This window comes from Triturus cristatus, chromosome 2_1 (genome assembly GCF_964204655.1).
Source record: "Triturus cristatus chromosome 2_1, aTriCri1.1, whole genome shotgun sequence".
Classification (NCBI taxonomy): domain Eukaryota; kingdom Metazoa; phylum Chordata; class Amphibia; order Caudata; family Salamandridae; genus Triturus; species Triturus cristatus.
In genome coordinates this window covers 33,571,001-33,586,047 of record NC_140581.1, presented here as the reverse complement: position 1 = coordinate 33,586,047, position 15,047 = coordinate 33,571,001, and the positions used below count along the sequence as shown (strand labels likewise).

General features: G+C 49.0%; 1 protein-coding gene across 2 annotated transcripts in view; it reads left to right on the top strand.

The window, feature by feature from the left end:
• The first annotated feature begins 1,244 nt into the window (after nucleotides 1–1,244).
• The window catches only part of LOC146863655 (long-chain-fatty-acid--CoA ligase ACSBG2-like), a 797,459-nt gene continuing 783,656 nt past the window's right edge, over nucleotides 1,245–15,047 (top strand). The window contains exon 1 of one of the 2 annotated variants that reach the window (XM_085627744.1): nucleotides 1,245–1,514. The gene's annotated coding sequence lies outside the window, so the exon portion shown is untranslated. The remainder of the gene's footprint in view (nucleotides 1,515–15,047) is intronic. The other variant, XM_085627747.1, reaches the window with a different exon arrangement.

Below are 15,047 nucleotides of genomic sequence, written 5' to 3'. Positions count from 1 at the left end.
GGTTGGATCAGGTGATGTGTGTCCATGCCACCATGCACAGGGCTGTCTGGGACCTGAACCACAGTAATTGTGGGTATGCAATGCTATTCATTGTACATGTGTGCCATTGTGCCCATCCACCCACTACATAGTTTGTACTCACCCTGTGGTTGTGTCTGGTCACATTCAGCAGTGTCCCGACCTGGCACTCCAACCACTGTTTCCTCGGTGATGACTTGCGCCACCATTTCCTCCTGCTCATCTAACTGGGCCCTAGGACTACCACCTCCAGTCGCCACTTTCCAGTTACAACATATCTGTTGAGCATGACTCCAGGCTCACTTGCTTAAGTTTATATTTGTTTACTTTCATGCTGGCTCTCTTGCTTCTCCACGATATCCAGCTGCAATCTACTACTTACAGCCTGGATTCCTTGGAGGCAGGGCATGCAGGATGTGGGCTCCTATATAGCACTACTATCGTGGACGCCTCACTCAAGGACGCCCCAACGGAGCCTCATTCAAGGCCCGCACTGCCCGTGAACCTTCAAAGAATCCTTACAGCCTGCTCCCTCGAGGCATGGGGACCAGGCGCGCAACACCCATTGGACTCACAGGGTTTCAGCGCCCCCCCCCCCCCCCCCTCGCCTGTGGCAGCCCGGGATGAGACAGCCTCGCGGCGCACACACAGCCGCACCCGAGCACTTCACAGGTCTTTAAAAGACCATTTGTATGTTAATGAGGCCTCGCTGTTGTTTTACCCCTTCTAAGAGCCCCTGCAGCTCCACTCTGCCTATGGCTTTGAAGACTCAGCCCCCCCCGAAATTTTTTCTTAGCCCCCCCCCCCCCCCGAAATTTGGCTCTAGTTGCGCCTCTGATGGGGACCGCCCTGGTTCGGGTCATCTAAGGGCTGTGAGACCTAGGGCCACGCGCAGACATCCGGCGGGAGAGAAACCCCCGGTATTCAGGTCTCACCTTGCGCCCCGGGACGGTCTTTGAGAACCCCAAGGCGTCCTGAAAACATCCGCGGCCCGCCTCCGCGCCACCAACCCTCACGCCTAGCCAATCAGCAGCCACGACTACAGCCAGACAACCCTTTCTGAGCCAATCAACAGCTGTGCCACACACGGAAGCGTCCTGACGACATCCTCGGCCCGCCTCGCGCGCAACTGACTTCCTGCCACTCAGTCAATCAACAGTCTCTGCTCCAGCAAGCCGCCCTACTTCAAGCCAATCAGCAGCTGCGGCCCACCCATGCCCCTTGACCCGGCTGAAGAATTGATAAATAGGGGTAAGGCAGTACTTGCCACCATGCGGCGCCCAGCTACGCGGGCCGGACTTCGGGGAGCTGTCTCTGCGCGTACAGGCCTCAGCTGATCCGTGTGCGCCTCCCGGGGCGTGAGGCCTGCTGTTTGCGGAGCTGCCAACGGTGAGAGGAGTCTTTGGGGTACCTCCCTCTGCCCGTTGCTGGCCCCTACGGAGCTCCTCCAGGTGCTGGCAGTAAGAAGCCGCCGAGTCCTCCTGAAGCTGCCACAGGTGAGTAGCCTTTGGTGTACCCCCTCTGCCCATGCCTTTCCCCTGCGGAGCTCCTCCAGGTGCGGGTGGTGAGTAGGCGCCGAGTCCCCGTGGAGCTGCCACAACTTAGTATGTATTTAGAACTACTTAGAAAATGCTCAGGTGACTCGCCCTGAGGTTTCTGATATAACTACTCGCATGCAGGGGGTGTATTCAAGCGTGAGCAGAGCCTCTACTAGAATTAAGGCAGGACCGTGTCTCTCGAATGGAGTGCTTCGTGAGGTTGAAGCCAGGTTTTTATGCTTGGTGATACCTTTAAAAGTCAACGTTAGTGATTAATTCTTAAAAGCCGTGCCTAGGATTCTTGTGTTTATGGTACGTTTCTGCCTTTTTTTTTTTTTTAAGGATAAAAGTGAGCCTTCAGTCAGAGCAACCTTATAAGTCTCAACTTTTTCTAATTGTAAGTTGGTACTCACGTCAATCACAGCTTATGACTCGTAAAGGCTAGACTAGATACATCCAGAGGGGCCTAAGACGATCCTATGAAATGCTAGTTTTTCTAAGGAAGTTAAAAATGTCAGCTGTGTACCTTTTTAGTCCTACCTTATTCTCATTGTACACTAGTTCTACATGTCTTTTGCCTAAAGATACTGCCTTTTTTTTTTTTGACCTTCAACCACGTATTCTTTATCCGGCTTTGACAACCATAAAAGATTTGTGCAGATGCATGTTAAAAACATTCCTCAAGGCAATAATACAAATGGAATGCAAACCACGGATTTCATATTACAGCTAGCACCTAATCAGATGCAACAATCTGTACGAATATTTTAAAACCGTTCCAAGAGCAAAGTTGATCATAAACAAGCATTTGCAATGCAATAGGTCTCGCATTTGCGAGAGTTTGAGCTATTGGCATTGTAAATGACAATGCCTTTTATTTGTGTTTTGAAAACCTGCAAGCCGTGCGTAAGCACGCACTTTGTCCTGATAGTCCTTGCCTACAAGAAGCAAGGCTGGCAGTAAGAGGTGCAGTTACTGCTAGCCTTCTGGTAATCAACCACTAGAAGTACAAAGTGCATGTTAACACACTGCTTGCAGGTTTTCAAAACACATAAACAAAAGGCATTGTCATTTACAATACCAATAGCTCAAACTCTCGCAATTAAGACCTATTGCATTGCAAATTCTTGTTACACCAGTCTCGAGATCAGCTTCTGAGCTCCTCATGTGGGTTTACCCAGTGGTTAATTTGTTTACAAAAATAAAAAAAAGTGCTGGGCGTTCGTCAGGAGGCAGCTTGCACCAGCCCATTTCTCCTGTTGGCACCAGACAACCACCGGCTCAAATTAAGCCCTGGGTTTACCTGCATATGCTGTGTTTTTCAAGTTTGGTAAAGAATGATCAGTGTTAACTGCCTGCCAGGACTTTTAAGTGCTGTGGGTCCTTCAGTGTCTTAGAGCCAGCAATAGTTAGAAATTTACTTTGAAACTGGTCCCCTTTCAAGCCCAATCAAGGACTGCAAAAACATTTAAGGTAATATATCAACGACAACATCCCTGTTTTTAAGTTCATGGTTTACTTCATCTTGCATAACAAATGTGCTTTCTACAGATATTGTGGATCTGATTTTTTTCATGGAACATATTGTGAATTGAATCGCCCATAGGTCCCTGGGTGAGTTCAGATTGTAGGTGGGTATTTATGACAGGGCGCAATTGCAAGTTCTTGAGGTCAGGCTGAAGACAGTGCAAGTTTATCACAGCACCTTTCAGCAGTGAGTGTTCAGACTATACTTCACATCCAATCATTGGCCTCTCTGCAGAGCGAAATGGCAATCAATCAATCAAAGCATTTGTATAGCGCGCTACTCACCCGGAGGGTCTCAAGGCGCTTGGGGAGGGGGGGGTCCGCTACTGATCGAACAGCCAGGTCTTGAGTTGCTTCCTGAAGGCGAGGTGGTTTTGGGTCAGGCGGAGGTGGGCGGGGAGGGAGTTCCACGTCTTGGCGGCCAGGTAGGAGAAGGATCTTCCTCCCGTTGTGGCTCTTCGGATGCGGGGGACGGCGGCGAGGGCGTGGCTGGTCGATCGAAGCTGGCGGGTGGGAGTGTAGAAGTTCAGGCGGTCGTTGAGGTATCTTGGGCCTTGGTTGTGGAGAGCTTTGTGTGCGTGGGTGAGGAGTCGGAACGTGATTCTCTTGACGGGGAGCCAGTGCAGGTTTCTCAGGTGTACGGAGATGTGGCTGTGTCGGGGGATGTCCAGGATGAGTCGTGCTGAGGCGTTCTGAATGCGCTGGAGTCTTTTCTGGAGTTTTGCAGTGGTTCCGGCGTAGAGGGAGTTGCCGTAGTCCAGACGGCTGGTGACGAGGGCCTGGGTGACCGTCTTCCTGGTTTCGGTGGGGATCCACCGGAAGATCTTGCGTAGCATGCATAGGATGTTGAAGCATGACGAGGAGACGGCGTTGACTTGTCTGGTCATGGAGAGGGAGGAGTCCAGGATGAAGCCCAGGTTGCGTGCGTGGTCTGTTGGTTTGGGTGTGCTGCCCAGTGCAGGGGGACACCAGGAGTCGTCCCAGGCGGAGGGCGATGATCCCAGGATGAGGACTTCAGTCTTATCTGAGTTCAGTTTCAGGCGGCTGTTCATCATCCACTCGGCTACGTCTTTCATCCCTTTGTGTAGGTTGGTTCTGGCGGTGGCTGGGTCGTTGGTGAGGGAGAGGATCAGCTGGGTGTCGTCGGCGTAGGAGATGATGTTGAGGTTGTGTTTGCGTGCGATGGCCGCGAGGGGGCTCATGTAGATGTTGAACAGCGTGGGGCTGAGTGATGATCCCTGTGGTACGCCGCAGATGACTTCGGTGGCTTCTGATCTGAACGGGGGGAGGCGGACTCTGTGTCCTTCCGGCAAGGAAGGAGATGATCCATTCCAGTGCCTTCTCCTGGATTCCGATGTTGAGGCGCTGCACTAGGGTGCGGTGGCAGACCGTGTCGAACGCTGCGGAGAGGTCCAGGAGGATGAGGGCCGTTGTTTCCCCGTTGTCGAGCAGGGTGCGGATGTCGTCGGTGGCTGCGATGAGGGCGGTCTCGGTACTGTGGTTGGCCCGGAAGCCGGACTGCGAGTGGTCGAGGGATCCGTCCAGCTGTCTGTTGACGGTCTTCTCGATGACTTTGGCAGGAAACAGGAGGAGCAAGATGGGGCGGTAGTTTTTGAGGTCGGTGGGGTCTGCTGATGGTTTCTTCAGTAGGGCGCTGAGTTCGGCGTGCTTCCAGCTCTCTGGGAAGGTTGTGGTGTTGAAGGAGGCGATGATGGAGTCGGCCTTGTTGAAGACGTGGTGAGGGCAGGGGTCGGTTGGTGATCCGGAGTGGATGGAGTTCATCGTGCGGATGGTGTCTTCGGTGTTGATCGGGGTCCAGGCGTGGAGGGTGGTGGTGGGGGGCGTTGGTGCGGTCGTAGGGTGCGTCGGCTGTGTGCTGAAGCTGTTGTGTATGTCTGCGATCTTGCTGTGGAAGAACGAGGCGAGCGAGTTGCAGAGGTCTTGCGATGGGGTGATGCCGTTGTTTCCGGCGCTGGGGTTGGAGAGCTCTTTGACGATGTTGAAGAGTTCCTTGCTGTTGTGGGCGTTGTTGTCAAGTCGTTCCTTGAATGCGGTTTTCTTGGTGGCGTGGATCAGTTGGTGGTGTTTTCGAGTGGCTAGCTTGAGGGTGGTCATGTTGTCTGGTGTCGGGTCTCTGCGCCAGGCTTTCTTGAGGGCTCGGCAGTTCTTCTTGGAGCTCTTGAGTTCGTCGGTGAACCAGGATGCTTTCATGCTGCCAGGTCTGCTGGGAGGGGTCCTCAGTGGAGCGAGGTCGTCTGCGCAGTTGCTGATCCACCTCGTGAGGTTGTTGGCGGCTTGGTTGGGGTTCGCTGAGCTGGCGGGAGGGTTCTGGCTCAGGGATGCGGCGAGCTGGTCGGCTGTGATCTTGTTCCAGCTTCTGCAGGGAACCTGTTGCTGGTGGTGGTGGAGCGTGGTCCTGCTGAAGTGGACGCAGCTGTGGTCCGTCCAGTGGAGTCCGGTGGCTTGGCTGAAGGAGATGTCCTTGCTGGAGGAGAAGACTGGGTCAACCGTGTGGCTGGCGTAGTGGGTGGGGGTGGTCACCAGTTGCTTGAGTCCGAGGTTGGTGAGGTTGTCCAGCAGGGTGGTGGTGTTGCGGTAGTTGTTGTTCTCCAGGTGGAAGTTGAGGTCCCCGAGGAGGATGTAGTCAGCGGAGGGGAGGGCGTGCGGGCTGATGAAGTCGGCGATGTCTTCGCTGAATTGTGTGTGTGGTCCCGGGGGTCTGTAGATGAGGGTGGTCTTGGGGTCGGTGTGGATCTGGAAGTGCAGGTGTTCGGCGGCTGTGAGGGTGTCGTCTGAGTTGGTCGTGATGCGGATGGTGTTCTTGTGGACGATGGCGATGCCTCCTCCCGTCTGGTTGACGTGGTCCCTCCTGGTGATCTTGTATCCGTCCGGGATGGCGATGGCGATGTCGGGTGCTGAGGAGGCGTTCATCCATGTTTCCGTGAGGAAGGCGACGTCTGGAGATGTCGAGTCGAGGAGGTTCCAGAGCTCCACGGCGTGTCTGTGGACGGAGCGGGTGTTGAGCAGGATGCACTTGAGGTGGTTGCTGCTGGGGGTTGGCTTGGCGGGTGCGGTGCAGGTCCGGATGCAGGAGAATTTGCAGGATTGGAAGGTGAAGGGTCCGTGGGTGCGTCCAGGGGTGGCTCGGTGGCAGCTGGGGACTCTGCCGGTGTTGAGTTCGTAGAGGGCTACATATGCCATTTAGAACTGCGATTCAATGAGAAAATGTGGGTGAAAGACTTATGTAAGTTGTGAAAATATTACCAGCACCCAAGAAAAGGAAATCTGTGTTTACAAGAGAGAGAGTGTTGAGGGTGGGGTCTGTCTGAGGGGGTGATGAATGGAAGAGATAAGTGGTCGTACAAGTAGAATAGGAATGACAGAATACAGTGCGGAAGAAAGATGGTGTGTGGAAGATGCAGAGAGGATTTCAGAACGGTGAACAAAAAGGGCATTAAATATCTAGTGAGACCACAGAGGGATGTGAAGGTGATGACGGGAGTCGTTGACTCTCCGAAGACCACTACCCCTTCCAGAGAGTTTAAAAATGTTTAATTCAATTTCGTATTTTCAGAACTGAAACATGTCAATCCTGTGTACCACAGAATCATTGTCGCTATTAATTTATTTCATACTGATGACATCCGTTGCTAAAGCTAATAGGTCTGTGTTTTAGAATCGAGCTAGGTCCATTATGTTATAAGCCTGGATGCAATCAAGAAAACTCAGACTGATACCCAAATACTTGTCAGGTGACACGCTGTGTCAAGCAAAGTACTTTAGCTTGCATGTATTAAGCCATGTCCTTAAATACAAAGATTTGCTTCTTGGACAACATTCTTAGTTAGTTCTTGAGCTTACAGAGCCCCCCTTTATCTTTTTTATGCCAAAGGTGCACCTGTATCATGACAAACACAAAGTTGTGGTCCCTCAGCACACACCCTCATCCAGCCACGTGTCACTTATTTAATCTAATTAATTAATCTAATCTAATTATGAAAAGCTATCGATCATTAGCTATGAAAGCATAATGCTTTTGTTTGGCAGTTTCTTTCCAATCAAAGCACAAAGGCCAACCATTTGCGTCATTATTTACTCTGAACCCTTACCACAACAAAAGGTGGAATGGTGAGCAGTTCCTTATTCTGAGGAAAAAACATGACACCCAGGTACCCTCGTGGGTGCCTCAGGCTCGACCTGTGGGCAGGAAGCAGAGTGAATCTTCTCCAATTATACTCTGCAACATTGTTGGCAGGGCTTTAAGTGGGATGAAAAAACTGGTTAGTCTCTCAAAGGGGCGAGGCTGATGTAATTAAAATAGTGACTGAAAAACAAATAAACTGAAATCTGTGTTTGGCATAGTGTGCTACCAGACTGGTATTTTGCGGTTTCTATCATTGCATCCAGATATATAATACAACAAGCAACATTACACCTACAACAAGCCAGGACTATTTGGGTTTGTCAGTGGTTAGTTGCATATGATAAATAAGCACCAACTAAGGTTTTGTTGTATATAATATAGAAAATGTTTCAGTTCTGACCTAAGACTATGAAAGAACTATAACGAGTCTTTTAAGTTGCATCAAAGGCAGTGAAGGGGGTACTGCTGCAGAGCTAAGATTTATTTATTTCACCGAGGATGAGGGCATAAATGGAGATCCCGATAGGGACCCATCTCGGCACCAGCTCTTTAGAACTGACGGTGCTCAGCACGGGCAGGACCCAGCCCACTTAAAGCCCTGATTGATGGATATGAACATGCACGCAAACATATCCAGTTTGCATTCACCAAGCAGCTATATCTTCAGCCTCTCCACGACCACGCACCTAGCCAGAGGTACCCACAAAAAGACAGGTCTTTCTCAGCCCCCTAGACATACCTTACTCCCACGCACACCACCATTACTGGACCCCCCATGCCCTCAACACAGCCGCTTCGTTCATGCAACCCACACTGGTGCACGTGGACCAAGGTAGGCAGAGCCATACTGGGTACATCAACGTGTACTATGAACAGATGTTGATTTGCATATGGCTGGTTCCATGTCTGAGGCGACAATGGTGTGCAAAAGTGATGGAATGGAATGCAGGCTCGACCAAGTATTGGCGGTTGAGGTTCTTTAAGGCATTCCACCTCCACCCATCACTTTTTTGTTTACCTCGATCAATCAACTACCCCTGATTTGTCCTTCGGTACCCCTGGAACAAGCCTTGCTATCTCAGGTGTCAAGGGTGACAAGGCAGCGCAATTAGAAAATAAATGTGGCTCTCGGATCCCTCTGTAGATTCGATGGCTTTCAGTCCTTGCCCATCCGGTTGCCTGGCTCCTCAACGGTAAACGGGAGACTATTCAAGGAATAAGGGTGGGACAAAGGGTCATGCGGGTGATGCAATTGGCTGTTTGATGGTCCCTGCTCTGTTTTGTTACCCTAACCCCTGACATTTAGACGCACTGATAATCCACATGAATAGCCCCGTGAAAGGGAGGTATCGCTTCCCCAGCTTCTGGGCTGCCATCGGATGGAGGGGACCTCTGCTCTCCTGGTTCTGGTTCTCGAGGTGCCTCTCCAGGCTTTAATCCAGTTTAGATACCTGGTACTTTATGAACTGTTTGGATGTTGCTGTGGAAGGTGCACAGCTGAGTGCAAGGGCTAGATTAGGGCAGTCCGGTGAGGAGGGTGGAGTCCAATGTATGCTCTGGGTGTATTTAGGTTAAAGGTTCTGTGTACTGAGGGTGTGGACAGGATACCATGCAAGCACTGTTTTTCGAGAGTCTTGCTTGTGAAGGATCGGAGTGTGTCCAGGTTTACTCCTGTTCCCTATCTAGTCTCGCTACTCTTTCCCAGAGCTCTGTTCAGCACTCGTCGTGGTGCGCTCCGCAGCCTGTATTTATAAAGCACACCGGCTGGTGCACGAGGAGGCGGCTGCCACTGGGTCCCAGCGTGATCCTGCTGTGGACTCAGCTCAGCTGTGTTTGTGAGGATCTTCAGAGCAAATGTTCCTTTATTTTATCACAGGCAGTCTGTGCAGTCCACAGGGATTTATTTACCACTTTCGAATGTCCAATATTTTATAAATAGCTCTTTGGTGGTGTCATTAAGAATTATGCACTACTTCTAATAAGACAATTCACCGAAAACAAGAGCACGAGGAGCGCTCCAAGTAACAGGCACAAAAAACAAGCATTTGCAATGCAATGACTCGCATTTACGCAAGACCTATTGCATTGCATCACGGACACGGGGAGCGGGGGGTGCACAGACAACGGGAGAGTGGGCAGGGGGAGATGGGGGCGAGAAGGCAGGTACAAAATAGTGCTCACAGTCGAAGTACTGTGTAACACTCAAAGTAAAGGGGCCAGTAGCCATGGGAGGGTACAAATGACATGGACAAAATAAGGAGGGACTAACAAGCCTCATAATCAATCGGACGGCAGCATTTACGAAAGACGACACAAATCAATTAAAAACCTGGGCGGAGTGGGCGCAGCTTCCACTCCATACTGGATTACTGTGTGCCTCGCCAGGCTCGACCTAAAAACGATCCTAAATTGCATGTGGTAGCTGGCCATACGTTTTCTGGGAATGAGCTATATAAGCCAGTAGTTGTGGGAATGTGTATGGCCCCAGGCTATACTTTTCCTATAACCGGCATGAAGCAGTCTTTGTATACAGGGCCAATCTCTTTCACAGAAAATAAAAATTGTTATAGTTAAGTGCGAATGTGCATCCTAAAAAATGCCATCTTGGCTGGGTATTGCACGTTACAGCGAACTATGAGTCTTATCTCTGATTAAACTATCCTTAAAACATGCAAATCACATAGTATGATAAAATATAAAGTGCGACCGTGCAGCCTTAAGGAAGATACAATCCTACCAATATGATAACTGTTAGAGTGTAAAGTGCAAACATGCATCCAAGTGATGGAATCTAGTTTGGTTAGTCACAGGGTTGGATGTTACAGCTGACTATAGGTCTTCTCTATGGACTATATCCATAGAATGTACAAATCAAATCTCATTCACATAATTTAATAAAGTGGTAAAATATAAAGTGCTCATGTGCACCCTTAAAAAGAGATACAATCCTGGTGATAGTCGTGGGATAGGCTATCTAGAACTAAGCGGCTACATATGGCCAATCTAAATAACCTGTATAACCCATTCAGACCAAAACTCTATGGCTAACATTACACCAATAGTTTCCCCAGTTGATTCCATAGGCACATCACTGAAGAGATGTATTTGTATATCATTAGTCATATATATTCTGTTTGGAGGAGCTGAAGGTAATACAGAGCCGGCCTGCATTGTCTAATGTTCAGAACCCTTAAGTTTTATAAATTCCTTCCGAGCTTTAGTGTATAACACAGGACAAAAGGAAATGCAGCAAGTTCTGCCTGTTTATATTGCTTACTGCACAGCCTTACCAACCCTGTGTCCCTTGGTATCTGTTTCACGGCAGAGCCAAGGTTGCTATGAGTCAAAGAGCAATCACTGTCTAACCATTTTTGACAATTAGGGGCTCTCGGTTTCCTCTCAGCCCAGAGTAGCTAGCTAATTCACTGGATTATACCGTCAAAAGCTTCCAGCATGCTTTTTTGGGTTAATTTCACTCTCTAACTAAGCTAGAATCTGCCCCATGTTTTTCTTTACCAGTTCCCCCAGGATAACGTCAGGGTTCACTCTTGACCAATTTTGCATGATTCCCTTGTTCCTATTGTAGGTTATTGGTGGAATAAAAGGTGGAGTTTTTTTTAGTCCTTCTCTCAAAGGAGAGGGCCAAAGGGAGATGGTCAGATACTTTTGCAAATTTGTAAAGTCTACAGCCTTTGGTTTTTAATTCTCCTAAAGGGCAATAAAATCAATAAGGCTACCTTCCCCTAACCATGGATTTTATTTGATCAGATGTTGGCTGTGTGATCAGATCCATTGTATGGAGGAGTTAAAATCTGAACCATATTGAATTAAAAATGTCACCACAGGGATTGTGTTCAAAATGACATTGGTCATCCGCATCCTCTCCCATCACTTTGCATGTGTTAGTTTTGGATAGGGATATAATTTGTAATTAAAATCGCCCTCCCACAATGCAATGATTTACGTTTTAAGATCATTTAGATGTTTACTGAGAACGTTTGAGTAGGCTAGCTATGTCGGTTACCAAAGATAAAATTGTCGATATAAGTTGACCATAACCAGCATGGTATTTGATTCATATATCTCAATGAATTGAAAGTGAGAGGACTCAAGGTACATGTTACTTACCTTTTTGGCCAGATTAGTTGCTATTAAGGTTAGCAGCCCACCCCTATGATTGCCCGCTTGCAAATGGCTAGCTAGAGTGTGGACTTAAAAAATAAAAAAAATCTATATGCACCGCCTCCCTTGTCCAGGTTTCTTGAAGACACTATGTTGTAACCCTTTACATTGTTAAGCCAATCATTTTTCTGCACCTTATTCAGGAGGCCTGCCACATTCTAAAAAAGGCATTTGAAAACATTAGGTACCAAACGGAGTGTGTCCAGTAGTTCTATGTTTTCAAATTCTGGCCCGAGGTGATGTCGTCCGTCGCCTTTAGGTGGGATGATATTTGGCGTCCTGGGTGGCACCTTCTGTGCTATGCCCAGTCCTATTTTTTCATTTCAATGTCCACCTTGTCACTTGCGGGTATTATAATCACATTTTTGTGGGGTTGAGGTGATATTGTTTCCAGTGATGGCCTCAGGGCTGCTCCTGATCTGACAGGATAGTCTATTAGTTCGAAGTAGGAAAAACGATTTTGGGTCGGGACAGCGAATGGCTGATGTACAAATTGGTCTGTGAGGGAGGGTGTAGATGGTGTTATGGTGCCTAACTTGTAAAAGTATCTCAAGGGTACTGCCGTGATGTCATTTTGGAAACGAGGCCTAGCGAGCCTATCTAGAAGAGACCCAACCACCTGCATGTTATTGAGGTTAGTCTCCAGTCCCTTCCATCCAGTTAACGACCTCCCCTGGATACACCTTGAAGATAATTTATGCTCCTAAAATGGCTCTCAAAGCTATGCTAGTTCGTAGCTTTTCCTAGTGAGTGTATTGCTTAATTTTTCAGCTGATGTCTCTTCCTCAATCAACCGGCAGAGGTGGTTGGTTCTTCAAGATTACCACTGGGTTTGCTTCCGGTGGTAGTTGCAGAACTCTTGTAGAGGTTGATCTCAGTTCCTGTGGCTCATGAGTGGCCTGACTTTATCCGCTGCTGTGTACCTGTGGCCAGCTCGTGCGTGGACGTTTTTATGTGCCGGGTACAGATTCTTATTTGCTTTGTTTTGGGCCAAAGCTGGGGGTCTTAGGAGTAGTTTGTTGTCCCAGTGGCCACCTCCCTCTGGCAGATGTGGCTTGTTCGGTCATTGATGAATGGCCTGTATCCGAGGGGTTTTAATTGGAGCGCGATGTCCCCTCCGGCCAACTAGATCGAGCTTGATGCCAAGAGTGGCCAGCAGGGGGTCCAGAATTGATTTCAAGGTCTTCTCCAGAATGCCAACGAGCAGGGTGTGAATCCATGCTGTGGCCATCTTTCCGAGTTTAGCCAGGGAGGGGATTGCGGAGATCCCCATTGTAGTTGTGGTGGTTCCATTTGTTACAAGTAATTTCCGACAAGTAACAGGCCTTTCGTAGCCTTTTTTGAGGGGGTGGGGGACTTGTGTTTTCCTTGTGTGCACTGAGTAGTGTTGGAGTCAATCCCTAATGTGCCCTTAAATACACAAGGATTTAGAGCTGCCGATTTACTCTTGTCATTATTTTTTGCTTCACACAATAGTTATGGTCCTGCCAAGACAGCAGTCCCATCTTGGGGCGCTAGCTTGTAGGGCTTTTTTCGTGGCCCGCAGCCTTTCTTCAATACATTCGATCTCGCTATTGATGCCCCTATAGCTGTTGTGAGGAAGCTAGTGATCATGGTGTATAAAGGGAGGTCTTTTGTGGTGGGCATTACAGATTTTCTTTTCACCATTTTTACTTACCTTTGAGCATGCGCAGAGCTTAATCTTGAAGAGTGTATTTTTGTAAGTGCTGGTGTGATGCGCCTCCAAAGAGTCACAAATCCAAGGGGATGGGCCGGTCCGGTCTTGTTCAGGTAGAAACGTGCCTGCCCTTGGTCCAGGCACTCTGCGCTGCCAGAGTGTGATTGGTTGAATCAGAGATGCCTTGCCGCCTTCTGGCATGAGATTGCATCACTGGGTGGTTGCGGTAATCCAAAGGTGAGCAGAGGCTGTCGGCAAAACAGTTGCTGCTCGTGTTTGACCTTTATTATTGCTACTGTGATCTCTCAGTCCTACAGTTATCAAAAGGGTTCTGAGTTACTCTGCTTTCATTATGTTTAGTCCTTTCTCTGTGTTCTGTACTCTGCTGCTCAGCCATTGTGTGAGTGATTTGTGTGTTTGTGTGTTTGTGTGTTTGTGTGTTTGTGTGTTTGTGTGTTTGTGTGTTTGTGTGTTTGTGTGTTTGTGTGTTTGTGTGTTTGTGTGTTTGTGTGTTTGTGTGTTTGTGTGTTTGTGTGTTTGTGTGTTTGTGTGTTTGTGTGACTGTGTGACTGTGTGACTGTGTGACTGTGTGACTGTGTGACTGTGTGACTGTGTGACTGTGTGACTGTGTGACTGTGTGACTGTGTGACTGTGTGACTGTGTGACTGTGTGACTGTGTGTGACTGTGTGTGTGACTGTGTGTGTGACTGTGTGTGTGACTGTGTGTGTGACTGTGTGTGTGACTGTGTGTGTGACTGTGTGTGTGACTGTGTGTGTGACTGTGTGTGTGACTGTGTGTGTGACTGTGTGTGTGACTGTGTGTGTGACTGTGTGTGTGACTGTGTGTGTGACTGTGTGTGTGACTGTGTGTGTGACTGTGTGTGTGACTGTGTGTGTGACTGTGTGTGTGACTGTGTGTGTGACTGTGTGTGTGACTGTGTGTGTGACTGTGTGTGTGACTGTGTGTGTGACTGTGTGTGTGACTGTGTGTGTGACTGTGTGTGTGACTGTGTGTGTGACTGTGTGTGTGACTGTGTGTGTGACTGTGTGTGTGACTGTGTGTGTGACTGTGTGTGTGACTGTGTGTGTGACTGTGTGTGTGTGTGTGACTGTGTGTGTGTGTGTGACTGTGTGTGTGTGTGTGACTGTGTGTGTGTGTGACTGTGTGACTGTGTGTGTGACTGTGTGACTGTGTGTGTGACTGTGTGACTGTGTGTGTGACTGTGTGACTGTGTGTGTGACTGTGTGTGTGACTGTGTGTGTGACTGTGTGTGTGACTGTGTGTGTGACTGTGTGTGTGACTGTGTGTGTGACTGTGTGTGTGACTGTGTGTGTGACTGTGTGTGTGACTGTGTGTGTGACTGTGTGTGTGACTGTGTGTGTGACTGTGTGTGTGACTGTGTGTGTGACTGTGTGTGTGACTGTGTGTGTGACTGTGTGTGTGACTGTGTGTGTGACTGTGTGTGTGACTGTGTGTGTGACTGTGTGTGTGACTGTGTGTGTGACTGTGTGTGTGACTGTGTGTGTGACTGTGTGACTGTGTGACTGTGTGAGTGTGTGACTGTGTGTGACTGTGTGTGTGACTGTGTGTGTGTCTGTGTGTGTGTCTGTGTGTGTGTCTGTGTGTGTGTCTGTGTGTGTGTCTGTGTGTGTGTGTGTGTCTGTGTGTGTGTCTGTGTGTGTGTGTCTGTGTGTGTGTCTGTGTGTGTGTGTCTGTGTGTGTGTGTCTGTGTGTGTGTGTCTGTGTGTGTGTGTCTGTGTGTGTGTGTCTGTGTGTGTGTCTGTGTGTGTGTCTGTGTGTGTCTGTGTGTGACTGTGTGTGTGTCTGTGTGTGACTGTGTGTGACTGTGTGTGTGTGACTGTGTGTGTGTGACTGTGTGTGTGTGACTGTGTGTGTGTGACTGTGTGTGTGTGACTGTGTGTGTGTGACTGTGTGTGTGTGACTGTGTGTGTGTGACTG